At 36.5% G+C, this 9,735-nt stretch overlaps 1 pseudogene; it reads left to right on the top strand.

Moving 5' to 3' along the window:
* The first annotated feature begins 629 nt into the window (after positions 1-629).
* On the top strand, positions 630-9,406 carry LOC102478543 (28S ribosomal protein S18c, mitochondrial pseudogene; annotated as a pseudogene).
* Positions 9,407-9,735: the final 329 nt, after the last annotated feature.

Here is a 9,735-nt window from a genome sequence, read left to right as displayed (position 1 = left end):
ATAACATTTAGCAAAAATAATGCCAGATTTTATAAGTTCTGTGAAAACTGTAATAATGAGGAACCAGCAGTTATCGTAATGGCTATGTCACTGGAATCCCATGTAGTCAACCGCGGTTCGAGTCCTGGACGCAGTGGCTTAAACTCAAGCTGGACGCGTGGGCATGTGTACCCAAGATCCTGAGAGGAGGATGGAAGAGAAGGGATTGTGGCGTGGCCATCCCCTCTGGAGGGTGATTTCTCACTTTCTGTCTGTCTGTCTCTCTCTGTCGTTCTGGTGAACGCATGTACCCTATAGCAAAAAACAATAAAAATTAAAAAAAAAAACCACCGAACTATAATAATGAGGTATACTTTAGGAGTTGGCTCTGTGACACAGAGGTGACCTGGCTCAAGAAAAGACAGGTCCCACATGTTAACCACAGCTCAAATCGTAACCAGGTCTACCTGAAACATGCTGGGCACTGATATGAGTGCTTAGCTTGTGATGGACCAGAGGGCTGGAGGAAGGGAACCGTGAAGTTACCAGATCCAGCTCTCTCTTTGTCACTTGCATGTATACACACAAGCTCTATCATCAACAATTAAAAAATGAATAAAATAATAATGATGATAATGTATGCTTTAGGGATGGCTACTCTTGTCGAAGTTAGGGTATATGAGATCCAGAGTTTGGCAGATAACCTGACCTTTGAAAGAGGAAAGAGTATGTCCTCTATTTAACAATGGTAAAGAAACTTGGGCAGTAAACATAGAGATTTGTACCTTTGATTGTAGAACAGTGAAGGGTTTCATGCTAATGACTGCTAGTTCCAATGCAAAATTAAGTCAATGAGTACATAGAGTAGTGTGTGAGATCAGGAAGGAAAAAAGTCTCTTTCAGCCTTTGCCAAAGGTCTGTATACTTTCTTCCGTTAAAAGTGTCTCATTCACATTCTGTTTATCAGAATCTCCCATCTAAATTACCATCCTATTTAATTCTGAGCACATTTTTGGCAAACAATAAAGAAGTACAATCACAAGAGCTGCTAATAACATTCTCGTTACTCAGATTTAACAACCATTAAACTGCTTGGCATTGTGCTATAGAGAGAGATGGGTGGTCTTTGATGAATGTTTATACCTCTACAAATAACTCAATTGTGACTGTCCAAAACTGAAAGCTTTTTTCAAGGCTTTCTACATTTATACAAAAGTGCAGCCTTTGTTTGCTGTGAGTTAATAGCTTTAGCAAACATGTAACCAAGATGGTTTTTGAATGGAAAGTGACCCTTGAAGCTATGTCACCTTGCTTGGAGTATCAGAAGGGAAGCAACTAATTATGTGTGGGCGCTAAAGAACAACCGGGGACATGATACTGTTTGATTGCAATTTTGATATGGATAACCACTTCTCTTTTTTTGTTATCTTAAAAGTATTTGTATAACATATTTTCCTTCAGATGCCCAGATAACTTGCCTAACTCTAGCTATTGATACATAATAGAAGATTAGTTCTTATAATAATTGCCACAAAAATGAAAAAAAATATAGTTTATTCTAAGACTGCGAGCTAATCAGTGCTTTATGAACATGCAGAGAAGGAATGACAGTCCATTTACATTACTTAGTATCATTCTTGCAGTCTTCTGTAAGTTATTGAACTTGTTTTGTAATCTAGTACAGAAGCCATGACATTGTTATTTGTTTTCCTGGTAAAGGTAAGAAATGCTCCACAAAATACTACAACTTTTCAGGGTTGGAGAGAGGTTTCATTGCCTTATTCAAATTGGATTTTTGCAGGCTAGTTAAGGTGGTTGGATCCTGCATGTCCAACCACATGGTTCAAGTTGCTGACCTGGTGGTTTGAGAAACACACCAGACACAACAGTGTCCAGAATCCCAGCTGGAGGGAGAAAGAGAGGAGATGGGATTGAACAAAGGATTGTGTGTGGTGTGACCATTCTCCATGGGAGATGCCTTTTTACTTCCTCTGTTTCCTTCTGGCAAGTACACACCTCTTTGTCTAATTTAAAAAAAAAAAAAAGAAACATGAACTGTATGAATTTCTATTATAGTGCTCTGTGAACTTTTCCCCATTCTATTTTTTTATTTGGATAGCAAATATTTTTAAATAAAAAATTATGTACAGTAATAAACTTAAATAAAAACTACATGTAATAATCAGATCTTAAAAATGAGTAATTATAATTTCCACTTATATAAATTTTTAGGTTTACAAAGTGTTTTCATAACTCCATATTAAAGATGAGAAAAGTCAGAGAATATAAGAAGATTTACCATGGTCCTCCAATTTAAAAGGGCTTTTTTTTTTTTTTTTTTTTTCAATTTACATGCTGGCGAGAGAGACAGAGGAAGAGAGAAAGAGAGAGACAGTGAGAAAGCACACCCCATGGTGGATGACCAAGTTGCAATTCCTTCTCTATTTCTTCTTCCCTTCAGGATTCTGGGCACTCACACATAGGCACCCAGCATGTTTTTCCAAGTTTCCGAGTTCCAGGCTCAAACCACACAGCAGGCTAGCCGGGATCTAGTGGCCTTCACCATGCCACTGACTGGCCCTGACAAAAGTGTTAATAATATTGATCTAAGTACTAGTGTTATGTTTAGTCAAGGTTGCCTTTTTCCTTTTATAATATATATAAGAACTAATCTTATAAAATACTATAAACTGGGTTTGAAAATTTCAGTTAGTTTATATGTACAACTAAATACAAAGATAAAAGAAGAATTTTATTACCATTTAGTTCATATTGTTGCATATTTGCTCCTAGATAACAGGAATGGAAATATAAGTGATGGAAGCTCATATTACACTCAGCTGCATTATAAAAAAGTTACTCCTTGCGACCAAGGTGAATCGTTGTAATGAAAATTTGGAAGCATTGTCAGAACCAATTAACTTCTTCCTTGGCACATTTATCTCTTTGGCTTGCTCTACTCTAATTCTTAAATCTTGTGTTATATTATCCAGTAGGTTTTAAGTTTGTTTGTGGCCTGTATAACAAGAAACGAGCCCATCGAAATTCTACAACAAAAGGCTTTCAACCAGTCTTTCCTTTTCGTAAATAGTGAGAATGAAACAGGAAGTGACATGCTACAATTGACCTAAAATTTCTACTCTTGGGGAGAAAAATAGGAATTGGGACATCTATCAATGCATTATTCATCTTGATACATTAAGCCGTTTATCAAACATGTACAGATTTTTTTGTTCTGTGCCATGAGATGATATATGGCAATGAGCAAAAACAAGACCTCTGTCCCCACGAATCTCAGAGGAATATTGACTGAATAAATACACATACACACACATACACCCTTATAAAGTATGTGTTGCAGAGAGGAGTTGTATAGATTTTGCTTCTCCTACATGATGAGTGCTTTCAATCTACTGTTGATATTTTATGGAATCACACATATGTTCTGAAAATAAAATGACTTTGTCTTATTACTATGCCATTCACTTGTTCTGTTGTCCAGCTTTGCCTGCTTTGTCACAAGCTAACAAAATTAATATATATTTTTTCCATGCTTGGTAATTCACGGTATAATTTATTTTTAAAAATTAAATAAATATAATCATTGAAGTTGAAATTGCGGTCAAGTGCTAATCAATGTAATGCATTCATTAGCCAATGCCTTAGTCAGTTCAAGCTCCTATGACAAAATAACATAGCCTGTCACTTACAAACCACATCAATTTCTCACAGTTCTAGAAGCTAGAAATCTGAGACCAGGGCACTAGCAAGGTCAGGTTCTGATGAAGGTCTTGTTCCAGTTTTCAGACTACTGTCTTGTCTTCACGTCTTCTTGTGAGGAGAAGAACATGAGAGGACTTTTTGATGTTCCTTTAATGAGGGCAGTAAGCCTATTCATAAGCATTGTACTCCATGAAGTTGTACTCCATTGTACCTCCCAAAGGCACCACCTCTAATACCATCACACTGGGGATTAGCACTGCAACATATGACATTTAGGGGGACACAAACATTCAGTGTGTGGAGTCAACAATTTTTAAATATCAACTATTAGGTTTATATTCTATGTCACATAATTAATAGTACAGTCATGTGGATATACATTAATATCATAAAACTCACTGTGCTTTTAACGAGACTCAAGGAATAGCCAATACTACTCCATGAGGAGACTATCATGTTCAAATAAATAAAGACAGGAGAGAAAGAGGTATCATTGTTGAAACTGTGAGAAATCTGACTGCTCGGGAAAATAAATAAAGAGCCTTTGGACTCCATATGGTAAGAAAACAGTGCAAACTCATTTGATCATGGAAATATTTTTGAAATCATAACATATTGGAGGAACACCAACATATGGGATAATATGCATATTTGGATTAGGCAACAAAAATAATGGTCTTTGAGACTAATTACTTGTTCTGAGAAATAGTACATATTTGAATCATATGCTTTTTTATGCCATAAAACTTAAATATCAAAAATATTTTTGAAATATTGAGATATATATGTAGCTGTAATCAAATAGGCAATTTAATATATGACAGTTAAGGGGTCATTACTGCCTCTGCATAAGTGCACAGATTGGACACATATTCAGCACAGTGTGATCTCAGTATGATCACAGTAGCAACTTCCTAATGCTGTGAAGTCTGGACAGCCATTCCTTAAAATCAACTGTAGCACAATAATAATAGTTTCCTAGCATCTATAATTTCCTAGGTTATCAGAAGAAAAGAATATTGTTAATAGCATTTTATTTCATGGAACAAATTAATCCCTCATAAAAGATCCCTCTAAGTCATCTAGGAAATGCTACTCTAGGCAACAAGAAATTTCAATCAGGGAAATATTATCAAACCACTATTTTATTTTTTTATTTTTTTCCAATTTATTTATTTGCATTCATTTACTGTACATCATTACAGCATACAAAATGAGATTTTCCACCCAGAGTACACTGTATATTGTCTCAATCAAGCACACCAACAAACATGTTATTGTCAGCAAATGATCTTCCATTTCTTGTTTTCTGTATGTTTTGCTTTTTTTCCCCATCCTTGATTCCCTATCTCTTACCCTCTGCCATCTCCCACTCTCCTCCCTCACTGTCTTGAACCACTATTTTAAAGAGTTCAGTGTAGGGTGTATGTTTAGGAAGAAGTAGATGAGTCTCAGGCATAGAGAAAGTAATTGAAAATCATGTTGAGTACTAGGATATATATTTTTTCTTCCTTTTCTTTAGTGAGAGATTTTTTTTCTATAGGGTGCATATACTTGCTAGGACAGAGAGAATGAAAGTAATAAATCATCCCCCAGGGGGATGGTCATGCCACAATCGCTTCTCCATTCTTCTCTTGGGATTTTGGAGAAACAAGCACACATTCCTGACATGAGTTTCAAACCACTGGGTCCAGGACCTGAACCATGCTCTGCAATGTGGGAGTTCAGTGGCTTAGCCACTATGCCTCCTGCTGGCCTCAAGTCATAGGATTTTTATTTGTGGCAAGGATATAGGGAAAAAATAAATCAGAGAAAAACTAAAAAGTGAGAATTAATATGTGGTTACAATCAGTTGGATCTGGGAGGAAAAAAAAAAGAAGAAAAATTACTCCTAAGTTTATTTCAGAAAATGGACTGCACTATGGTGCCATGTTTCTTTGTTGGCAAATAAGTCAACTCAAGATCCTATAACAAAGTATTTGAGGTTTGGGGGAGTGAAACAGAGAAAGGAAACTTTAAGTGATTAAACCTTGAATACTTACAGTTTGATAAATGTATTAGATATCCAGAAAATAGTAAATAATCAGCAAATCTTTGCTGAGTGTATGAATATTTTTTATAACTCCCAGAGAAGGAATTTACTTATAGCTACAGCTTTTGGGATTAAGGATACTCAAATGGTAGGTGAAGTCATGGGGATGAATGGATGAGAATGTGAAATGATTACACTTTGTATTTAAGAATGCAATAGCTGTATTTCATAATTTACTTTTTGTTTAGCAATTTAGAAGACCTGAACAGAATAGTTTTAGTGGAGTAGTGAAGCCAGATTGTGGTTGATAGAGGAGTGAATGGATAGAAATGAGGAGGTAGTAGCAAGAATATAGAACCGTATGTCTCAAAAGTTTCTGCCAGTTTCTTTCTCCTGAGAGCTTCTGATTTGATCACTATGGTATGAGGACTTTAACATAAATATTTTCTAAAAGTTCTCAGGTGATTGGGGTCAGCAGGTGGTATGGTAGTTGAGGCACTGAGTTCCCACATGGCCAACTACGATTTGAGTTCCAGACTTGGTGGCTTGAAAGTCATGCTGGGGACCTGTGCATGTGCGCCCGAAATTCCAGCAGGAGAATGGAGGAGAAGTGATTGAAGCATGGTCAGGGGTTAATTTCTCACTTTCCCTCTCACTGTCTCTCTGTCTCTCTCTGGCAAGAGCAAGACACATATGGCAAAAAACCAAAAACAAACAAAAAGTTCTCAAGTGATTTTAATCTGCAACCAGCTTTGTGAATATTTGGTAGACTGTTCATTAAAAAATGGAACCAAGATCATGTGCAGAGTTGGACATGGGGTTTAGGAAGTTTTTAAATTATTATCTAGGATAAGGATGTTTAAGCTTCTGTGTATCAATTATCAGATAAAAACAATGAGAGGATATATAGAGTGGCAAATGATAAAAGAAAAAGAGGTGGTATTTGATAAATTATGGTCATTCTGCAAATGTTAGAGAGATCAGTAGGACTAAATCTCAATGCTGATTCTAATGTGTTCATGAGTAGTGGCATGAGTAATCTTAGTTCTAAAGTTTACAAACAATTTACTTCCTTATGTTTATTAAACAAATATTTTACAATGATCTCTGTAATATCTTTTTCTTCTTCTTCTTTTTTTTTTTTAGAGGTTTTTGCTATAGGGCTTGTGCGCTTGCCAGACAGACAGAGAGAGACAGAGAGACAGAAAGCGAGAAATCACCCCCAGCGGGTATGGCCACGCTGCAATCCCTTCTCCTCCATTCTCCTCTCGGGATCTTGGGCACGCATGCACACGTGCCTGGCGTGAGTTTAAGTCACCAGGTCCGGGAAGCGAACCATGGTCGACTACGTGAGAATCCAGTGACATAGCCATTATGCTAACTGCTAGTCCCTTTTTGTTCATTTTTATTTGAAAAATGCTTTTTTGAATAATATAAGACACCTCACCAATAGGAGTGATGCATGACTTTGTGTTTTGCCTTCAAAAATCAACTGCTCAGTGAGTCTTAGTCAAAGAAAGTTTAGAAACTACAGGTTAAGGGTCATATAGAAGAACAAGTCATACACAGGTGGAGGATTTCTTCCATTGACAAGGTATAGAAAAAGATAATAATGAACATTTTGACTGGTAAATTAAAAAACTCAATTGCTGCAGTTTAGAAAAGAAATGATTTGATATTATATATATATATATAATATATTTTGTGTTTCTAAATGAAGAAACTCCCAAACTGTAAAGAGTTCTGAAAGTAAGATCTACATTAAATAATTTAAGAAATAAGTATAAATGATTTTTAAATTCAAAGCAAGAAAACTTGATTTTTAGCAACAAGTTTTGTTTTTAGATTTTTTGCCTAGTGAAAAAAATGCTGAATATTTTTCTTTGATGTCACAAAATTTGGTGCCAAAGCTTTGAGGTGTGAGAAGTTTTTGTAATGGGAGCGTTTTGAAACCATTGAAATAAAATTTGGCTCATATCGGGCAACCCAGGGACAGGCAGACATCCTACCTATGGAGAAAAGCTATAGAAATAGCAGTAAAATTACTACTATAAGTTTAAGTCTTAACAACAGTTTCCATATTTCATTAGGTAGGCCACAGAGAGTCTCTGAAGAAAAGCTATGAGGAAGAGAAGTTTACAGAAACATCTTTTTTTTTTTTTATTTTTAACTGACATAGGGCCTGTGTGCTTGCCAAAGAGAGAGACAGAGAAGGAGAGGAAGAGACACATGCCACATTATCGTCTCCTCTATTTCTTCACCCCATTGGGATTTTCCACACATAGCCTGGTGTGCCTCTCAAGCCGCCATTGTGGAATTCCACAGCGGGCTATGTGGGATCCAGCTCCCACATAACCACTAGGCTAGAGGTTAGCCCCAGAATCTTCTTTAGATTTTTGGCTTAACATATTATAGAAATATTGGGTTGCTGGAAAAGTCATGACGTATTTTTTTCCATGCAAAAATGTCTCATGACTTTTCCAGCAACCCAATAAATTTTGAGAGGAAGTAATTGAAAGAAAGAAAGAAAACACAAGCAGCAAGCAAGAAAGCAGTAATGGGCTGGCCCTGTACCTAGGGGTTAGGGAAGTTAGATACCACACGGATGACCATTGTTTGAATCCCACCCCTGAAGCTCAAAAAAACATTCCATGTGCATTTGCCTGTGTGTCCTCAAACCCAGAGAGGTTAGAGAAGTGGAGGAGAAGGGATAGTGGAATCCTTATATCCACTGGAGCTTACTTCCTCCCTCTCTCTGTTTCTCTTTGGACAATGTACATGCCCTCTGGCAATTAAAAAAGAAGAAAACTGGACTTTTAAAGAAATCAAAGAGATTGAAAGCTGTTAAGATGTATCAGAGTCATTACTATTTTCTGAAGTTTCTATTGTTGGTATGTTATTTATTATAAATTTGTAGTGAATTGTACATGCCCATGACGATCCATTTATTTAATTATTGTAAGCCCTTTAAAGGTAAAATAATTATTTTCCAGTGCTATTAGTAAATTTTTAAAATATCTTTATCTAATATTTTAAATATATTTTACTTTAAATATAGAAAATGTGACTTTCAAATACAATATTGCTGGGGTTCAGAATATGATAGCCCAAAATAAGGCATCCTAACATTCGAGAAAATGGCAGAAGCAGGAAGGTCTCTGACAGTCCCTACTCTTATCCCCTGAAGCAGGTTTTTAAAAACTTCCCAGGGGAAAGGAAAGGAGGAACGGGAGAGTGAGGGCTGCTGCAGTCACTCTTTGCAATGGTCTAGGGAGGAAAAAAGTTGACATGCTTAGCTATGGCAGCGGCAGTGGCTGTCTGCGTAAAAGGTCCCAGGACTCACGAGGTGCTCTGGAGAAAAGGTTGTTCACAATATAGACAGGAAACCAGCAAGGAGAACCTGCCTGTTCCAATGGAAAATCCTTTAAGGAGCCTCTTAAAAAACGTATCTTGTGTGAGAAACATGTAGATTATATGAATGTACAGCTTCTGTCCCAGTTTATTTCTCCACTTACTGGATGCATTTATGGAAGGCACATAACAGGTCACTGTGGGAAGAAACAGAAAGAAGTCTCAAAAGCGATTAATAGAGCTCCAATAGTGGGGTTTAGGCCAGTTACGTACAATGATCCTGCATATCGCAAAGTTTGTAACATCAAATATCAGGAATAAATTACATAAGGTTATTACCAATAAATGTATTTTACAATGTGGTTGTATGATGCCATTACTACTTCAGAAGAACCTTTGGGTAGAAAAGTGATTCAGAAATGATGCTTCCTTTCCAAATGTTCACTAAATAGATAAGTTATTTAAAATGAATTATATTTTGTTATAGCAAATAAAGTGGTAGAATTTGAAAAAACAAAACAAACGAACAAACAAACAAAAAAACACTTCTCTGGGGGCCAGCAGGTAGCATGGTGGTTAAGGTGCTGGAATTCCAACATGGCTAACTGTGGTTCGAGTCCCAGACAGACCTGGAGGCTTGCTTTCTCATT

The sequence above is a fragment of the Tupaia chinensis genome, unplaced genomic scaffold (assembly GCF_000334495.1).
Source record: "Tupaia chinensis unplaced genomic scaffold, TupChi_1.0 Scaffold140301_1, whole genome shotgun sequence".
Lineage (NCBI taxonomy): Eukaryota > Metazoa > Chordata > Mammalia > Scandentia > Tupaiidae > Tupaia > Tupaia belangeri.
This window is presented reverse-complemented; position numbering and strand designations above follow the sequence as displayed.